Genomic DNA, 19,012 nt, shown 5'->3' with positions numbered 1-19,012 from the left:
CCTTTGCTTTGAAGCAAAATATGTCAGCCAAAGCCTCGGTGTCTTCTGTCAGTCACACATTCCTTCCCCTTCGCAGCAACACCAGAAAATAAAACTTTCTGCAGAAAACTCACTCCCTCAGTCTGCTGGGGAGATTTAGGAGCAAAAGCAACAGGCTTAGGATAAACGCATGCAAAGTTCTCCCTCGCTCCCAGCCAGCCCCAGAGCCCCATCTTGCCGGCTCGCAGCGCTGCCTTACCTGGAGGGGAAGGACACTCGGCGCCCAGAAGCAGGGCTAAATCTGGGGAACGGGGAGGAAGGGGGCCGGGAACTCCTCAGGATAAAAGGTGAGCTGTGCTGCCTGCCTCTCGACTCCCTCTCCAAATGCAGTCAGAAGCAATCAGCAAATGCGATCATCATTGCGAAAGTATATATAGAGAGATGACTAAACAGCTTCTCCCTCGCTGCTGCCGAGGCTCTCCCTGCCTCTCTGGCCTGGGCTCGCTCCGCGCTGCGCCCTCCCCTTCCAGCGGCGCTCGCAGCTTCCCCTCGCTGCCCAGCCCGGCTCGGCACGGCCCGGGCCCGGGTCCGCCGGGGCGGCCGCGGCCGGGCTGAGCCGGGAGCGGGGGGCTCCGGGCAGCGGAGCGCGGCTGGAGGAGGGCGGTGTGCGCTGGCGGAGCAAATGGAGTCGTTAAATACGCGCAGAGCCGACCCTGCATGCTAATGTGCCGAGGGGGAGATGCAGGGGGGATGCACGGCATGAACTTCGCGGCTCTGTCGCGGAGCTCCCTGTGTGCCCCTCCTGGCTCCCGGTCAGACAGGGCAGGAGGGATTCCTTCTGCACAAGAAAACGAGCTGTTCCTCCAGCACCACAAACCTCCACCCAACACCTTGGCCAGGGCGAGAGGCTACATTCAGGAAGAAAAAGAAAGCATTTGGATTTAAACCGATCTTTCCCTGCCTTCTCCCTTCTTCCTTCCCAGCACCTTTCCCCCTCGCCCTGCCGCTCTGGCTTGCCGTGCTCCTGGGCAGCTCTTACCAGTCCTGTCTCCACACCGCCTCAGCATCCCTTTCATCCCCGCTCAGAAGTTGGGCTCGGCACGCTCCGAGACCCGGCAGCCTCGCTCATTTATCCGTTCGCTGTCGAATCTCCATTAAGTAAATAACCACGAGCCCGAATCAGAGCGAGCCAGCCTTGCCCAGCTCTGCCGGGCAGCTCCCGGCGGTGGCTGAGGCGCCGCAGCGATAGTTGATGACTTCCATAAAGTCACAGCAATACGCACAGGAGCGAGCGGGGCTCGGCTGCCTCGCCATCGCCTCCTCGGCGGCTCGGCACCCACCTAGCGCCGGCAGCGCGGGGCTGGCACCGACCGTGCGGGGCTGCCACGGGCCGTGCGGGGCTGGCACCGGCCATGCGGAGCTGCCACGGGCCGTGCGGGGCTGGCACCGACCGTGCGGGGAGCAGCTCCGGAGAGCGGGGCGAGGCGTGGGAGCGGCCGGGGACATCCGCTGACCCCGCCGCCCCCGCCCCGCCCGCAGGTGAACCCCCGGGGCCGGTGTGCCCCCCATCCCCGGGCCGGTGTCCCCCGCATCCCGGGGCCGCTCCCTGCCGCCCCCCGCCCTCCCGGCGGACCCCCTCACCTCCGCAGGGCGCTCCCGGCCGCGGCCGCCCGCCCGGTGCCTCCGCGGCCATGCGGCTGCCGGGAGCGGAGCGCGGGGCTGCGCGGAGTGCGCGGGCGCGGGGCGGCGGCGGAGGCCGGTGGGGAGCGGTGGGGAGCGGTGGGGAGCGGTGGGGAGCGGTGGCAGCGATGGCAGCGATGGGAGGACGGCAGCGATGGGAGCGGTCGGCACGGCGCGGCGGCGAGAGGAGAACGGAGAGCGGGGAGCGGCGGGCCGGGGACAGCCCCGCGCGGAGGGGCGGCGGCGCGGGCGGGGGGCGGCGGGGGCTCCCCGCGCTCGGCCGCGTCCCCGCCCGCCGCCCGCCCGCAGAGCCGCCGGCAGGTGTCACCCGGAGCGAGCGGGCGCGGCTCCCGGGCGGAGCGGAGCGGAGCGGGGAGCGGTGCGGGACCCCCGGGGAAAAGCGGGTGCTGGGCACGGGGAGCGGTGCGGGACCCCCGGGCAAAGCGGGCGGTGGGCACGGGGAGCGGTGCGGGACCCCCAGCAGGAGCGGGCGCTGGGCACGGGCAGCGGTGCGGGACCCCCGGGGCAGCACGGACCAGGGGTGGCCGGGGGCCGCAGCACCCCCGCAATGAGACCCACTGCCCCCGCAGAGTCCCCGGGCCGGGGAAGGGGGGTGTAAGGAGGGGTGCGGGGGCTGCAGGGGTTGCATTGTCAGGCACAGGAGCTGCTCCTCCAGATGCATCACTGTGAGCAAGGGCTGTGTGCTGCCGGGTCCGATGTGCCTCTGGTGCCTTAAAATAAGGGAAACAGGGACTTGGTACAGCCAGCAATGACCAGGGGCTGTTTTCCAGGTGCCTTTCTACCCAGAGCTCTAAACCCAAGACCTTAAAGAAAAAAAAAAAAAAAGACCTCAAAATCCTCAAGATTTCAACAAATCGATGATCCAGTTCTAGAAACTCGAAACTCTGAAACCAGGACCCTGATCATGGAATTATTCAGCTTGGAAAGGACCTCCAAGATCATGCAGTCCAGCCTGTGACTGGATCCTACCATGCCCACTAAACCAGACCACAAAGTGCCACATTGACTCCTGGAACACTTCCAGGGATGGTGACTCCACCACTTCCCTGGGCAGCCTCTTCCAATGCTTAACCACACTTTCAGTGGTGACATTTTTCCTAAGATACAACTGAGCCTCAACCTGATCCATCTAATTCAGGGTCTAATTTCTGATAATTCAATGTCATTATTAAAAAATAACACTGATTTCTAATAGCATTTGTAACCTGCATTAGTGTAGCAGAATAGCTAATGAGTTCATGCACACACAGTGTATCATCTTTAGGTTTCAGATATTAAGAGTTGTGTGCTGGACACGTGAATAGTTTTGTGCAAAGTGAATCTTAAAACTTCTGTGAGAAACTTTCAGAGGCTGTAAGAATTTGAACATATCAAAGCATCCTGAATCCATCTTTATTAGATGTCTTCAGAGCTGCTTCCCACTTTCAAACCCTCCCTATATCTCTACTTGCTCTTTCCCTCTGCAGATGCTGAGAAGAAAGCAGAACCAGAAATGTCATTTGGCTTTTGCTGCTATAAGAGATTTTTCTGTGATTTACAGTGTCACCACTTCATAAAACTTCCTGACTCCTCTCTCTCTGGGGCGTGCTCTGGCCTCACTCTCTGCTGGTGCTGCCCTGGCTGTGATTCTGAATCGCTTTTCCCCCATGACTCGGCCCCTTTTAACTTCCCATCTCTATTAAAAAGCTAATTTGGGAACTCTTTTTCAATGCTCCCAATTTTGTATTTTTAAATAGAATATGAAAGTCAAAAGCAAGCTTGCTGCAGATAGTCTGAAGTGAAAATATTCCTTCTTCTGTCTTGATTTTTTTCATCGATATATTTTCTCTGTTTCTTTCTCTCTCTTCTCTCTTTAACTCTCTCTTCTTTCCATCTTTTCTTTTTGCTTTCTCATTCTGCCTTTTCCCTTCTCTCTCTTTTCTAGGAAAAACTCCTTAGGTTCTACTGCCCCACTTAGAGCTTTTATTAGAACTTTTTGAACAACTTTTTTTCATTCTACTACTAAGAAGCAGAACCTGCTGGTGTCAAAACACCAGAGAAATTATGGAATGAGCTATTGTGGTTAAATATCAATATTAAATATAGTTCATTAATTTTTTCCCCTTACATTTTTTTCTGTGTTTATATCCTGCGCCTCTGCAGTGTATTTTATTTACTGTGTTTGTTCTCTGCATTGGGTGCTACTCTGCATACATTCTGCATCTGAACACGCATTCACTGCGTGGCTGTGCTGCAGTTCTGCAGGGACAGTTGCAGGAGCACAGCCTGCCTCGGATTCCAGCTCACCATAGCACCAGAGCTTTGTAGTCTGATTTTGTCTTGTAGCTCGTGCCAGCAGCTCCCTTGCTTGGCTCCAGGCTGGTGAAAACACCTGCACAGATTAAAGAAAGGCCATTAACAGGATTATGTGAAGGAGTCAGTCTTTGTAACCTAAAATTAAATATGTGGTTTAGTGCCCTCGTGCCATAGGTCTGGCAAAGTCAGGAGTTCACGCCCCTTCCTCGTGTGTGTTCTGGGCAGAAAATGCAGTGTCTGCTTTAGGGGTGGAATTGGTCTTCACTAGGACAAATCTGAGTTTTCTTTGAGACAGAAAAAAAATGCCAAGAATTGGATTTGGATCCAATTTTTGTTGGCTTTCTTACAAGAAAAACCAAAATATTGACAATGAAAGTGTCCTTAAGAAATGTTCTTTCATAAGGTTCTGCCTTAGTTTTATTGCAAGACCAATATTGGGAATATTTTATAGAGGTGTATGAACAATTAAATCCCAAATTCTCTCAGCATCCCACAGGAGTTTTCAAAGGGACCTTGTTGTTGGTTTCAAAACCCTGGAAGGGAACTGTGGCTCCTTGTCCAGCCCCTTTTGGAGCAGGATCCAGGCAGGGAGCCTGAAGGGTCGGGGGTGTATTTGGGGTGCCCGGGGAGCAGTGCAGGATGCCCAGGGGTGCTGTTTGTGTCCCTGTGGGGTTCCCAGCCCTGTCCCTCGCCCCAGGGTGCTGGATCCCATCCCAGCCCATCCCAGCCTGGCTCTGCAGCCCTGCCCTGCCCCGGCCTTCGAGGCCATCTCTGATTTACATCGTGCTCACTCGTTTCCCCCTCTGTGTCTGGAGGTTTTCCAACCCAAAACAAACCCTCACAGGCAGCTGCATTCTGCCACTATTTCCTAAAAGGAGAGAGGAAGGAGCCGTGGATGGGGTCCAGCAGCAGCAAAGCCACCCAGCAGCTGCAGCGTTTTCTGCTCTTAATGAATCTGCTGCTGTTAATGAATCAGGACAGGGTGACAAGTCGGGGAGCAGAGCGACACCGAGTCCTCTGTCCTCTGTCCCCTCCCATGCACCCCACGGCCCAGGCCCCTTTCCCGGGCAGTTCTGGTGTCTGACAGCCCGGGCAGGATTTACACATTGCTCTGCAGCAATTCCTTCTGCAAGATCTGCTTCCAGCCACTTGGGAATTCTGGTAATTATGAGCCAGCCCAGGCTAAAAAGCTCCGAAGTGAGCAGAGCACAAGGCAGGAGCTCTGCTTTGATCTCACACTCTGAGTTAACCCGTCACCATCAAAGCCATCATCCTCAGCTGCTGCAAGGGCAGAGCCCAATTAAAGAATAGCAAAAACCCCCCAACAAAGCCCCAGCCAACCCTAAATAAGTGATCAATGTGAAATTATCAGCTTTGGAATGATCACCGGAGCTCGAGTGATGCCAAGGATTTTGCTGCCACAGTCAACAACACAATAAATTGGAATTGCAGGTTTTTTGTGCCCCAAAACCAGTAAATCAGGTCTGGAGAACTATACATTTACTGCAAATTTAAGGAGTTGTTCTTTCATTTTTAAGAGTGCATTTTAAATCAAGTCAACAGCCATAAAGCAATATACAGCCTGCCTAACTATTGTCTGGGGAATGAGTCCTGTACTATCATCATTCCTTTTTATTATTATTACACGGGGGGAAGGGAGAAGAAATTTGGGAGTGAGATTGTCCATGTTCACCCACCAGGTGAGCCTGGACCTCCAGACATAGACAGGTTTTTCCCAATATTTCCTAATGGTTGGAGTGGATGGTCCCCACCCATTGCTGAGGAAAAATCCCCAAGAGGTGAATTTAGCCACAAACCAATTTACCATACCAAACTCCTCTCTATATATGAGAATTCTGATAGGCAGAAATACATTTATTCCTTTATCTTGGAACAGATTAAAAATAACTTCACCTGCAGACAATTCCATAACTAGAATTCAAGCTTAATCTGATTTTTTTTAATATTGAATCTAGTAAGACCATTATTTCTGCCTTGCTCTAGCAGGATGTAGTCTCCCAGCTAAAGGGAAGGTGCATCTGTGTGTCATTAAGGGCTAACCTGGAATTCAGATCTTAATTCTCAGTACAGACCTTTGAGAAAGGAAGGGAGCTTTTGTTAATGCATTAATTTAAACTTGCTCACAGCAGCACCAGTAGCTGATAGCTTGAAAGTAAATTCAGTTAGTATTTTTGGATAGTCCAGAGCTAAAGGAAGCTCTTCATGAATGGAAAATATCTCATCTAAGCCTCTCAATGGCTCAAAAGGGATATTTATGCAAACATCTGTCTGAGCAGGAGGTGTTCTTGCTCTTCATGTAAAAAGACACAACTGTCAGGCTTGTTAGGAAAATGTGTCACATCCCCCAGAATGCAAGATTTCCTGGTGCTGAATGATGTTACCTTCATTGCAGGCTAATCAACTCATATTGGCAGGTCTCGTTAAAGACAACTGGGTTTGCTCATAGCAGACTTCAGGGAAATGGTTGGTAACTCTGGGTTTGCACCGGGGAGAAGATGGCAAATCAAAAGAATGGGATTTTTCCAAATCACTGTGCTCATGTTTCTGAGCAGGAAATCCTCTGGAATGGAAACTCATATTGCGCACCCAGGAATGAGTTACACCAGCTCCATTTTCAATTAGGTGAGATAACCTTTATTGTTGTAGCTGAATGCTCAGATAATGTATTTCCCAAGCCTGTGTACGAGGAAGAACGTGCAAAGCCCAGCACAGGCGGGGATGACAGAGCAGGACAATACAACCAGCTTAAATAGAAATACAGCACATGTTGAAATGGCCAACAATAAGTCCATGTAATAGCATTTGAATGGAGTTCCATCCAAATGATGGCTTTGCTCTTGATGAAATGGCTCAATTTATGCCACTTCTTGTTTGGAGATCTCTGAGTTTGCAGACATTGTTCTGTTTCTCAGACCAAGAGAAGCAGCTCTTTATTTCTATCGATGGCAGAAATGGAGGCAGATAAAATTCCTTTTTTTCTCAGTTTTCAAAGTGTTTGAGAACTTTTCCCCACAGTTTATTTGTTGCAAAGGCTCATTGCCTGGGATATGACCTTCATCTGCATGAGGAAGCTGAGGAACAGGGTTGAATCGTCCTGGAGGAATGACACAGGTAATTAGGAATTTGGGGCTGACAATTCCTTTGTTGCTATTGCAGACAGCAGCAGAAAGAAAGGAATTAATTTATTATCTATTATCCATATATTAGAGATCCAAATGATCTGTGCCTCCTGCCCTGGCTGTGCTAGGGGCTGGAAGCAGGCAGCACTCTGTGCAGGCACTCGTGGGCTCAGGATCAGACCCTCAGGTGTAAAGCTTACTGAAAAGCAAGATAAATATTCATGAAAGGTCTGATTTTATGTGACCTGCTTTCCACCTGAGCCGTGATCCAGGCTGCTGATCCGAAGAATAGATTCTGATTTCCATCTGATAAGGCTTACCTTTTTTGGCAAAGGGAGGCTCAAAAATAATCCTTCTCTGAGCAGATAAATCATCTAAAGCGCTCAGACAGACAGGCCAAGGTAGGGGAAATGTGCTGGCCGAGCTGCTGCGATTGCTGATTGCAGAAGGAAAGTTCTGGGGCAGGGTCCTGGCAGGGCTGGGCACAGCTGCCCCGGGCACTCAGCCCTGCCAGGGTCTGGCTCTGTGCAGCATCCAGAGATCCTCAGCCCGGGTGGGAAAGGAGGATCCTCGGGCCGGCCAGCCAAGGGAGTAAACAGGCTCTGAGTGCTTCACTGGGCTGTAGCCAGGGCTGGCTCTGAGGGATCCCAGCCCCGCTAAAATGTGGATTTTAGACCCGGCCGATAACGAAAGCCATCACTTGGACCTGCTGCTGCTGCTGCTGCTGTGCAGTTTTGTGCCAGAGGCTCCTCGGGCAGCTGGGTGGAATCAGCTGCAGCCCTGCCTTGGGAAGAGAGGGGTCCTGATTATTTACTAATTAACCCAGAGCAAGCAGGCCCAGGACAAATGTTCATTTCAAATGGCTGGAGGCTCACAGAGCAAGGGAGGCCAGAGCCCTGCACGCCCTCGAGACTTTCCCTTGGCTCCTCCTGAGGGACCCTGCAGGAGAACAGGTCTGAAAAACAAATTCTGCTGGCAGGGAAAACAAACATTTGCAATTGCAAACAACAAAATGAAACCAGGCAGTAAGCAGGACTTTGGGTTGTAATTAGTGCTGGAATGCTGTCTAAAGCAGTGCATGTATCACTTCCTGAGCCCCTGGCTGCTCGAGGCACTGGGATCACACTTCCAGCACGTTTCTCTGAACACAGAGCGTGCAAGGGCACGGCAGCAGATCTGAGTCCTGGCACAGCAGCAGATCTCTGAGTCCTGGAACAGCAGCAGATCTCCCCCCTGGAGCAGGAACAGATCTCCCCCTGGAAAAGGAACAGATCTCCCCCTGGAAAAGGAACAGATCTCCCCCTGGAACAGGAACAGATCTCCCCCTGGAGCAGGAACAGATCTCCCCCTGGAGCAGCCCCTGCTCTGACTCACTTCCATGGAAACCCAGACATGGTTTTAGCAGTTCTTGCAGGGCAGCCCCAGAGCAGAAGACAATTTGGCTCAGGGACTGGTCAGTCCTGCTGACAGCCCTGCCCAGGGCTGCTAAATGAGCCTTTTTCTCATCAGCAACCTAAATTCCAGGAGTTTTCACAAGTGCTACAGTAACAAAACATGCTATTAAAAATGAGTAATTATGATTACCACTTCCTGACTTCTACTCTTTGCTTCTTCTCAGGAACAAAAGTAGGGGTGGAGAATTCTTATCTGACCTTCAGACAGAAAGATAAGATGCACAGCCACAAAAAATTGCAAACAGGACTCGGGATAATTTCACCTAATCCTGAGAATACAGCAACAGGCTTCCCAGGAGGATGATGACATTCAGAGCATGAGCTGTTGCTAAGCTTTAGAAAAACATTTATTCTTTGGCCACAAGCTACTTCTGGTCTTTGTCATTAGCAGAGACATTTATGTCAGAAAATGTTGTTCCCTGTAAAATATTCTGTGATAAAAGGCACTCAGCTGTCCAGTGTGAGCTTTAAATTACCGCTGCAGTGGGGCTGTGCTGCAGGAGCTGCTGACTCCTCCGCGCTCCCGTTCCCCCTCAGCAGTGCCAGCCTGCCCACAACAGGTTCTGCTGCAGTTTGGGGCACAAAGACCAGAGTCAGTGATTCTCCTGACAAGGCCACACTTGGCTCACACAGTTTCCCTCCCAGTTTCTCAGATCAGTGTCTGGTCTGCTTCCACAGCAGTGAGCAAGTGTAAATCTAACAAAGCACAGAGTGGCTCCTGCCTCCAGAAATGTCACTGCTGACGGGGGGCACCGAAACTCGGGGGCTCTGCAGCAGCCCTGACCCCAAACACATTTATTTGAGATGTGGTTCTTTTCTTATTTGTTCTCAGAAAACCTTTCCTTTGGCAGCCTGTTTAATTTAACAGCCTGAGTGCTATTTAAACAGAGGAGCTTTATTTCCCCAGGTTTTGCAGACTTAAAGCCTGCTTATGTTATTTTGTTCTACCTTGTAGTTATTTTGCTCAATTTCTTTTGGGGCCAAGCTAACAACATTCTCCCAAGTTACAAAAATTACACAAATTATTCCTAAACTTGACATGGAAATAGCTAGCTGAGAGCCCTTTGCACTGGAGGATTAAACCTTAGATCACACACACACACACAAATATAATTTGGAGAAGCTCAGAAAAGCACAGGGAGACCAGATGAACCTTTTCTTCCTCTACTTCCTTGTGTGTCTGCACTAATACTGGGTGTCTTTTTGGAAAAGGGTTTTTAGGAGGTACCTTATGCCTGTACAAGGACACTATTAGGAATATAAAAAGGGAATTCAGCAAAGTGAAGCAGTTTTGTTAATAATTCTTGGCACAGCAACACCTCAAGAAAGACTTTCTGTGGGATCAGGACCTTGCAGTGTTTCAGTGCAGGAGGAGCCTCAGTCCCTGCGGAGCTGCAGTCTGTCTCCAGCCCTTGTCCACTGCAGTCCTAAATTTTCCCAGGGTCAGGTCTGAGGAAAAAATACCTGAGGCAGTGCTGGGGGTGCCTGCCCATGTGTGAGCCCTCAGCCCCGAGCTGCACAGAACCTGCTCTGATTTATCTCATTCCCCCTCATTTCCTGCAGCCAAAGAGCCCAGCGAAAATCTGCCAAGGGCTGCACTTCCTGTGAAGGACAGAGCCTGGCAATTACTTGGACAGAAGCTGAGTGTGTTCAATTTGGAGATAATTATAAATCTATTTAGGAAATCAAAGAAGCCACAATGTATTTTTAAAGCAGAGTGTTTTCTACTCAACACAGATAAAAACAGATAAACATGGCAATAAAAGAAATGTTCAGCTTTTGCATGTGGGCAGTCTTCGGCATCACGCAAAAGCATTTACCCTTTACACAATTTAAAGATTACGTTCTCTGATTAGATGCTGATAATTAGTCATCAGCTGCAGAAAGAGCACGTACCAAAGTGAATCCACAATTATCTCACTCCAGTGGATTAATCTCTCCTTTCAGGAGCTCATCACCCAAACACTTCTGTAACGTGGCCAATAGATTACGAGTGCCTCAGAATTCTCCAACAGGATTGCATCACCCTAAAACCTTTCTGTGGCGAAGCAAAAATTGGTCTTTGGCATCTCCCTTTTCCCCAGGACGATGCTGATGATTTACTGGGCGTGGTGTGATTTTTTGTAGTCTTTTCCAACCTTTCTGATTCCACAATTCTGTGAACCTGTTCCCATTGCACAGCCACACAGCGCTGGGAATGTGTCCCCTGGTGCCACCAGCATGTCCCTGCTGGGCTCAGGCACCACAGGGCAGGGCCATAAATCACTTTCTGACTTTATTACTGTTATTGCTGGAACCTCTGGGCAGCTCCCCCTTCACATCTGTTTGTTCTGAAGGGTTCTCCAAATGCCACATGCCCAATCCACTGATTTCTGAAATCCCTTTGTAGTTCTATTTAAGACAGAAAAAGGCAGCGCTGGGATTGTTTTGGGTACGAGGGCAGGGAGCAGCAGAGGCAGCAGAGGAACGAAGTGCAAGGCTGGAAAGGAGCAAGGTGATCAAAGGGGCTGGTGTGACACTTCATGCCAGGGCTCAGTGGGCAGGGGGTGTTGGCCAGAGGCTGGAGGAGGATCTTGGGGATCTTTTCCAGCCTCAATGGTTCTGTGCTCCTGGGGCAGGAGGGATCTGCAGTGCCCTGGTGCCACTGCCAGCCCCAGCACACGGCGTGGGGGCAGCTGTGCCCAGCTGGGCGTCCTGTCCCTACTCAGGTGTCCTGTCCCCACGGGCACAGCTCCGTCCCCACGGGCACAGCTCCATCCCACGGGCACAGCTCCATCCCCAGGGGCACAGCTCCATCCCCAGGGGCACAGCTCCATCCCCAGGGGCACAGCTCCGTCCCCAGGGGCACAGTTCCATCCCCACGGGCACAGCTCCGTCCCCACGGGCACAGCTCTGTCCCACGGGCACAGCTCCATCCCCAGGGGCACAGCTCCATCCCCACGGGCACAGCTCCATCCCACGGGCACAGCTCCATCCCCAGGGGCACATCTCCGTCCCACGGGCACAGCTCCGTCCCACGGGCACAGCTCCGTCCCACGGGCACATCTCCGTCCCACGGGCACAGCTCCATCCCAGGGGCACAGCTCCATCCCCATGGACACAGCTCCATGCCCACAGACATCCTTCCCTCGCCCGCTGGTACTCAGGTTCACCGGGAGCTGTGCTGATGCCACGGCTGTGCCCGGCCCGCCCGGCACGGGGAAGCAAATGAAATATGAGATTTATTGATCTTGTCTGTGCCGCATTGTTATTCACACTGAGCGAAATTCACCCCCGGGCACAGGACAAACATTAGAGTTGGGAAAAACATTGCAGCTGAATGTTTTATTTGGTGAAAAAAATGCAGGTTTGAATCAGTTGCAAGCGCTTGTGAATTCATGTCTCATTTGTCAAGGGTTTCAGTACATAAAACATTTTTCAGGAAATCAAAACATTTACTATTGATGTTTATTAAATGCAACATCTACATTTTAAGGTCTGAAATAGCTTTTCATTTTAAATATTAATAGGATTTACTTTGAAACTAAAACTAAACCCTGAAAAACAAAGCAGTATTTTGGTAAGGTTAAAAATCAACAAAATACATAAATGATGAACAAATATTAGGTGCCTTCAGTGTGGAAAGAAAACACAGCATTTCCAGGTCGGTTCAAAGCCTTCCCCCATCCTTTGGGCTGAGGCCAGGAGGGCTCCATCGCGGTGCTGGGGTTTGTGCCCCGGGCTGCAGGCACAGCCCAGCCCTGCTGCCCTCCCTGGAGCTCCCCTGGCTCCTGGGAAACTTTCCTCTGGAGCCTTCCCTGTCCGCTGCTCCTTTCTCCAAGCCCTTCCCAGGTGGGACGAGAGCAGAGGGAATATCGGGATGTCAGGCTGCTGTGGCACAAAACTTGCCTTGGCTGGGTTCATTGAGGCCCCACAGAAATCTGTGGGAAGAATAAAAAAAAAAATTTAAGACGTATTGAAGGATTATCCCGCATTGGCAATAGATTTACATCGGTGCTAGCCAGAGCAGAGTCAGCTTTTAAAAAAGTCTGTAAGAATTTAATGTGCATTATTAAACAATATAGATCCCGCTGCAGCTGCTGCTGTCTGCACCAGTAGCAGCCCGTACTTTTATTTTTAATCGCTGACGATGTTCCCCTCTGTTCATTAATCTTGCATCGAGGTGTTGTTCTGCAGAGGGCTGGCACGGCTGCCAAGGCCACAGCGCATCCTCGGGGGGCTGGGGCAGGGAGACCTGCTGGGGCACCGGGCAGGGGTCTGGGCAGCAGTTTGGGGGTCTGTGCAGCAGTTTGGGGGTCTGTGCAGCAGTTTGGGGGTGTGTGCAGCAGTTTGGGGGTGTGTGTACCAGTCTGGGGGTCTGTGCAGCAGTTTGGGGGTCTGTGCAGCAGTTTGGGGGTCGGTGCCCTGGGGAGCCGGGCCGGGGGCACTGGGGAGCGCTGGGGCTGCTGTAGCTGCCGGGTCCTGCCGGGTCCTGCGGGATCCTGCAGGGTCCTGTGGGGTCCTGCCAGGTCCTGCGGGGTGGGGGACGCAGCTCTGGGAAGGGACAGGGGTCAGGCAGGAGCTGGGGAAGGAACTGCCTCTGCTGGCTCTGGCAGGACTCAGTGCAAACAGCCCCCAAAACGGGGAAAGGAATTAAAAGGATTATGCAACCCTAAAGGAAGAGAGTGGAGAAGTGTGCAGGTAAAGCAGGACAGCCGAGGATTTATTCAGTGAAATCCAGCCCGTTTGTCTGGGACCTGCTGAGCAGGAGCCTCAGCAGCTGATGGACACCGTTTCTCCAGCACCTCCTCCATCATCCACTTCACTCACTTCTTCCCATCACTCATGTACAGTCCCGTGTCAAAACATCATTCTACCATTATTGTCTATTTCCAGGATGTCTTTTATTGCCCCGATTTCCTTTTGCAGCCCAGGAAGTGGCACAGGTTGGCTCTATTCCCTCAGGCTTATGAAAGACTGCGGCAAGAGGAAAGAGCCTTTCTGCTCCAGTCCCAAAGCCAGGGCTCCCCCAAAAATCCCATGCTGGCCAGGGCTCCTCGGCAGCTGCACTTGCTCCTCGGTGCACACGGCTGGGGGAGATGCTTTGCAAACAAAAAATAATAATCAACAATAAGCAGAAAAACCTGAATCACACACAAAGTAGATGGGATCAAATTTACTTGTGGGAGAACAGAATCACAGAAGCATTAAGGCTGGAAATTGCTTCCAAGTCCAGCCTCCAAGTAATACATGAGTAATTATGTAAGTAATTATAAATTGCACATTTTTCAGCTAAACAAGATAAAGCTGGATGTTCTAACACAACCTTTCCCAGACTTAATAAATATTTTGCAGTTTAGGCCATTAAAATTTTAAAAACTGGCACAGCCAAACAGAAGGGGAGGAAAATGTTTGAAGGGTATCCTGGCTTTTCCAAGTATTAGCAGAAAAATGTGCCCCTGCATTGCTATACATGTGATTGCTTAGTTGTAATCTATCAAAGAGATGCAATTCTTAAGGACTGGACAGCTAATTCTCTGCCCTGGAATTTACAGATCATCATAAAAAGCACTGAAGCCTTTGGGGAAGTGAGTTCAGCTCCTGAATTGCTGAGTAATTCGGGGTGAGCCCTGTCCCAGCACGGTGTGTGCTGTACCCGCCTGCTTGGCAGCATTTGCAGCCGCTTTAGAGCTCTTATTACATGTTGGTTTTCATTCAGATGCAATTTCTTTTGTAATGAGGCAGAACTTATTTTCCAGCCCCTACAGGTGCCTCTGTCAGCTCTCCAAATCGTGCATGAAGAGGCAGGCTCCCAATTGATCTCTCAATTAGTGCTTTGTGGATATTGGATAAATGAGGGCTGACCTGCCTTGGGCACAGCCTGCTCTGACTGTGGGCCAGCTCCTGCAGGTGAGAACACAGCTCAGAAAGGAAACGAGGAGGTTTGGGTGCTGCTCTTCACCTGCTGGCACGGGCTGGGCACGGGGGCTGCTGCTCTGGGGCTGGAGCTGGGGCCAGGGGTTCTCCAGGGCCAGGAGATGCTCCACAGGGATGTCCCACAGCTGCTCTGCACATCTGGGATGTCCCACACCTGGATGTCCCAAAGCTGCTCTCCACATCTGGGATGCTCCCAGCTCCTCTCTGCAGCCCTTTTGGGCCAGGCTTCCACACTCCCAAGCTCTGCACCAGGAAAATGCAGAACAAAATGCTCTGAAGCTTCCAGGGGGGCTGTCCTGGGGGTTTGGCTCCACCTGTAAGAAATGCTGGCAGCATTTGCAGCACAGACGAGGCCCGAGTTTGCACAGCAGCCTGATCTGGTTAAGCAGGTAATTAACTCAGCCTTATTGACCACAGCCCAAACGCCTAATGGAAGGAGTCTGGAAAGTGCTCCAAAAATTATTTCCTGCTAAATCAAAAGCTGAGATGAAAGAGAGGTTAATTTACAAAGATGGGCAGAAAGTTTAATAGCAATTTAATTTTTGTGAAAGATGTGTGTGTTGCTATGGCCTGACATTATGGAGGAAATTGCAACAGTCCTGGAGCCCAGCTGCTGTCTGATTTTCTCCTGACATTGGTTGGGTTTCATGTGCAATGGTTCCTTTGGTGGCAGACATAAAGTATTGGATTTACAGTAAAAACCAAAATGAGATTACGGGCCCTGGCTGAGGATGGGATGGGCTGGGATGGGATGGGATGGGATGGGATGGGATGGGATGGGATGGGATGGGATGGGATGGAGCTGCCCCGATCTCTGACACCCCAGCACAAACAGTTTTTCCCTGTGCTGGGATTTCCCTGGCTGCTGGCCCCCACAGCCTCCTGGTGCAAAGTTGACCTTTTCTGACCCCTTTAGCCACTCTGCAGAACTTTAAGCAACAACAGCTGCTCTGGAGATGGGTCACCTCTTCTAATCTGATGGAAAAGTTTGTTTGCTGATGCGAAACACACGCCCAGAGAAATTAAATCTTTGCAATTAATCGTGTGGAAAGGATGGGAAGAAGCTGGGTGAATTCTTTAACTTCTCTTACAGAAAAAATCTTCCTTTCCATTGGTTTTCCACAGTGAGCCACAATTCCTTCATTTCTCACAGCCTTGCCCTGTATTAAAAATCCTTAGATTTATTTTCACTGCTTTAAATTTTAAAGGCAGCACCTATTGCTGTTCCTGGGCTGTGCTACTTGTGCTTTACAAAGCATTTCTTCCAAAGGACAGTTCCGTGCGTGTCAGACGTGTGGCTGCCGTTGATCCCAGAGAGCAGGCACAAATCCATGCATTTTTGGAGGTGTGCTGTCTAGTATCATGTTGGAATTAGCTTGTTACACGATGCTGCCAATGGACTGGCATCTCTCTTAATAATATTATGAGCTTTCCTGGGGAGCTGCAACCTCTTTGGTGTACATGAATCCAGTAATAACTGTAATTATTATGAAGTTAATATAAAACATGATGTCTCCCTCTGCCAATTCAAGGGCAATAAGTGTGAAAAACAGCTTTTCTTCTGATTGCACGTGGCTCGCTCTTCCCTGGGCTGGGGAGCCGCTCCCTTTGCCTTTCTGATGTGGGGAGCACACGCTGCTGCCCCGGGGCCCCTGGCTGTGCTCTGGGGGCTCCCCCAGCCCCGGGAGCCGCTGTCCTGCTGCTCCTGTGGGTACCAGGGCACAGAGCAGCTTCCAGCTGGGCCCAGAGCAGCTCCCAGCCGGGCACAGAGCAGCTCCCGGGGCACAGAGCAGCTCTTGGGGCACAGAGCAGCTCCTGGGGCACAGAGCAGCTCCCAGCTGGGCACAGAGCAGCTCCCGGGGCACAGAGCAGCTCTTGGGGCACAGAGCAGCTCTTGGGGCACAGAGCAGCTTCCAGCTGGGCACAGAGCAGCTCCTAGCCGGGCACAGAACAGCTCTTGGGGCACAGAGCAGCTCCCGGGGCACAGACCATCTCCCAGCCCCGGGGCTGGCACTGGGGGCAATCCCACCACTTGAGCAAAGATGTGTGCTCTGGGCATTTATGGCTCTCTTGGCAGCACCAGGACTGAGACCACCTTCCTTTTATGTCTCCATATCGTTCTTTAAGGGCAGAATCTCCTGGAGGGGGCATCCTGCCCGCTCCTCCAGAGGCTCAGAATGCCGAGCACAAACCTTCCCTTCATCGCAGCTTTTTAAGGCAAAGCTAAAAATAGCGGTTTCCAAGCCTCAATCATATACAATTAGCCGTGCATTTATTTTTCAGCAGCTGTTCTCTCTCTCTCTGTTGATTGGGACGGCAGGGGTGGATGGTGTCTGTGTCTCCGGGCACGGAGGATTTTAGGATTTTCCACCCGCAGGACTGCGGGGGATGTTCTGGAAATAACCAGTCCCTCCCCACAGCCCCTCTGCCCTCCACAGACAAATTCCCTCCCCTCGGAGCAGGCTGAGCTCTCCCCAGAGCCTCACTCCAGGCTTTAGAGCATCGGGGCTCAGTCTGAGGAAATCCATTTCTCCTGCCTGGAGGCACTAAGGGAATTAAGACTGCCACAAGATGATGGATCAGCAAAATTTTCCCTAGGAGGTCAGATTAATAGGAATTATAGAAAAGTTGCAGTATATTTATCAAAAGAAAGAAAGAATTAAATTCCTCCTCCCACCATCAGAACTGATTGTAAATTAGGTAAATCTATTTTCCTTTAAAAGAATAATAACCATAGATCAGACACTCTGAATCTATATCCCCGAGGGCTCTGCAAATGTATTGAATTAATCTTGGCCTAGAGGAGCAGCCCAGATCTTCTGTGTTAATTATTGTGCATCTTATTTGCCTGTTACATCTGGTCTGATAAGGCACAGGAGCTCGTCAGATGAAAGGAGCAGCGAGGTGGAGCAGGGACTTTGGGTGATTCAGCTCTGATCCTCTGGAGTGAAGAACCTGGAGCACAGACGGGAGCCTGAGGAGTGTCAAGAAGGGCTTAAGGAGCCCTAAACCCCCTGTGCACTCAAAGCCAGTGCTTGCTGCTGCCTGGCAGGGAGGGAAGTGGAGCTGCACAAAGCTGTTGTCATTTCCTCCTCTTCACTGCTGCCGTGGATTTTCCTGAATGAATTAGAGGCTGCCAGCAGACACTGTCACAGCAGAATGGCAGAACAAAAACACTGCTGAACCTGGACTTGTAATTTGCCTGCAAAAACAAAAATGCTGTTAAAAGAGAGTTGTGACATTTCCTTTGCTTTCAAAAAGACTGCCAAGATTTCCAGGCTTTTGTTTCATCCTTTTCTGGTATTAAATTATTCCTAGTTTTCATACTGTAAATTTACATTAGGATGGCAAATGAAAGGAATTAAAGTGTGTGAGTTTAAAAACTTGTGGAGGCCTGGCAGCAGCAGTGGCTGTGGCTGAGGAAGAGGAAGAGGAGCTGCAGCCTGGGCTCCCTCTCCTCCTGCCCATGGGGCTGCTGCTCCCCAGCCTCTTCCCCTGAGCTGCCCGTGCTCGCACATCCCCTCCCCACGGAGAGCTGGGGCTGTGCTGCCTTCATCCTGGCATCCAGCAGGCCACAGCTGATCTGCTTTCCCAGGGCCTGTTAAAATCAGCCTCTCCTCCAAAAACCTGCAGGTTCCTCCTAATTCCAGTGCAATTATCCTGAAGGGTGGGGTGTTCATTCCATTTTTTCTTTTCTGTGCAGCTCTTTTATAATGAAGAGTTGGATTTCCCTAAAAGCAGAGGCATTTTACACAGAAGCTCTGCCCACCAAGGCCTGAGATGTTTAAATCTGATTGCTCAGTGATGGCTCCAGCAAAAATGACAGAGGGCTGAATGTACAAAACACCAACGTAAGCCTCACTTGATTCCGCTGCCCATGAATGTTTTAACCTCATTTATCCTCTCAGTACTTACAGAACCATTTCACATTCATGCACTTAAAAGATTAAATAAAATAAATGGAGATGATTATGACTGCCCTGCAAAGCTAATGTGCAAAGGCACGGTGTTTCCTTGCTGCTGGAATTGTATTTGTGCTCTTTCTGCGCTCTGCAGGCTTTGCAGGCAGGGATGATGAATCATGCAGCCTCCGCTCTGCTCTGCTGACGGGAAGGCGCTCAGCTCTGAGCTCTCTGTGCTCCCTCTCCAGCGCTAAGGGCCGTGCTGCCGCCCTCCGTGCCAGGGGAGGTGGCAATGCCAGCCCTGCTGCCCAGCCCAGCTGGCTCCAGGCCCCTCGGATCCTTGGGGTGATGTCAGGAGGCTCCAGGCCCCTCGGATCCTGGGGGAGATGTCAGGAGGCTCCAGGGCCCGCGGATCCTCCCTGCAAAAAGCCTTTTCTGGGAGCCCCAAAGGGCTGGGACTTCTCAGGGCTTCTCTGCAAGTTTGTCACTCCTCATCAAGCACCCATCACTTCAACAACTAATGTCAGATCAAGATCAAGCAACACCCTGCTCTCAACTTTCTGCCTTTCCCTGTAATAATTACTGTTTGACTCAGTGCTTTAGAGAGGCCTTTGACTTTAGTTGA

General features: G+C 51.2%; 1 protein-coding gene and 1 long non-coding RNA gene across 5 annotated transcripts in view; one reads left to right on the top strand and one right to left on the bottom strand.

The window, feature by feature from the left end:
- KCND3 (potassium voltage-gated channel subfamily D member 3) overlaps positions 1-3,376 on the bottom strand; it is a 90,065-nt gene extending 86,689 nt beyond the window's left edge. Inside the window, exon 1 of one of the 4 annotated variants that reach the window (XM_030291785.4) lies at positions 1,621-3,376. The gene's annotated coding sequence lies outside the window, so the exon portion shown is untranslated. Of the gene's footprint in view, positions 1-238; positions 959-1,018; positions 1,385-1,620 lie in introns of those variants that run through there. The other 3 variants (XM_030291790.4, XM_041721271.2, XM_041721272.2) reach the window with 3 other exon arrangements.
- On the top strand, positions 196-18,611 carry LOC140680689 (uncharacterized). Its single transcript, XR_012052059.1, has 3 exons — positions 196-326; positions 14,308-14,458; positions 18,189-18,611. It is a non-coding gene; the product is annotated as an uncharacterized lncRNA (long non-coding RNA).
- Positions 18,612-19,012: the final 401 nt, after the last annotated feature.

Source organism: Taeniopygia guttata, chromosome 26, assembly GCF_048771995.1.
Source record: "Taeniopygia guttata chromosome 26, bTaeGut7.mat, whole genome shotgun sequence".
Lineage (NCBI taxonomy): Eukaryota > Metazoa > Chordata > Aves > Passeriformes > Estrildidae > Taeniopygia > Taeniopygia guttata.
This window is presented reverse-complemented; position numbering and strand designations above follow the sequence as displayed.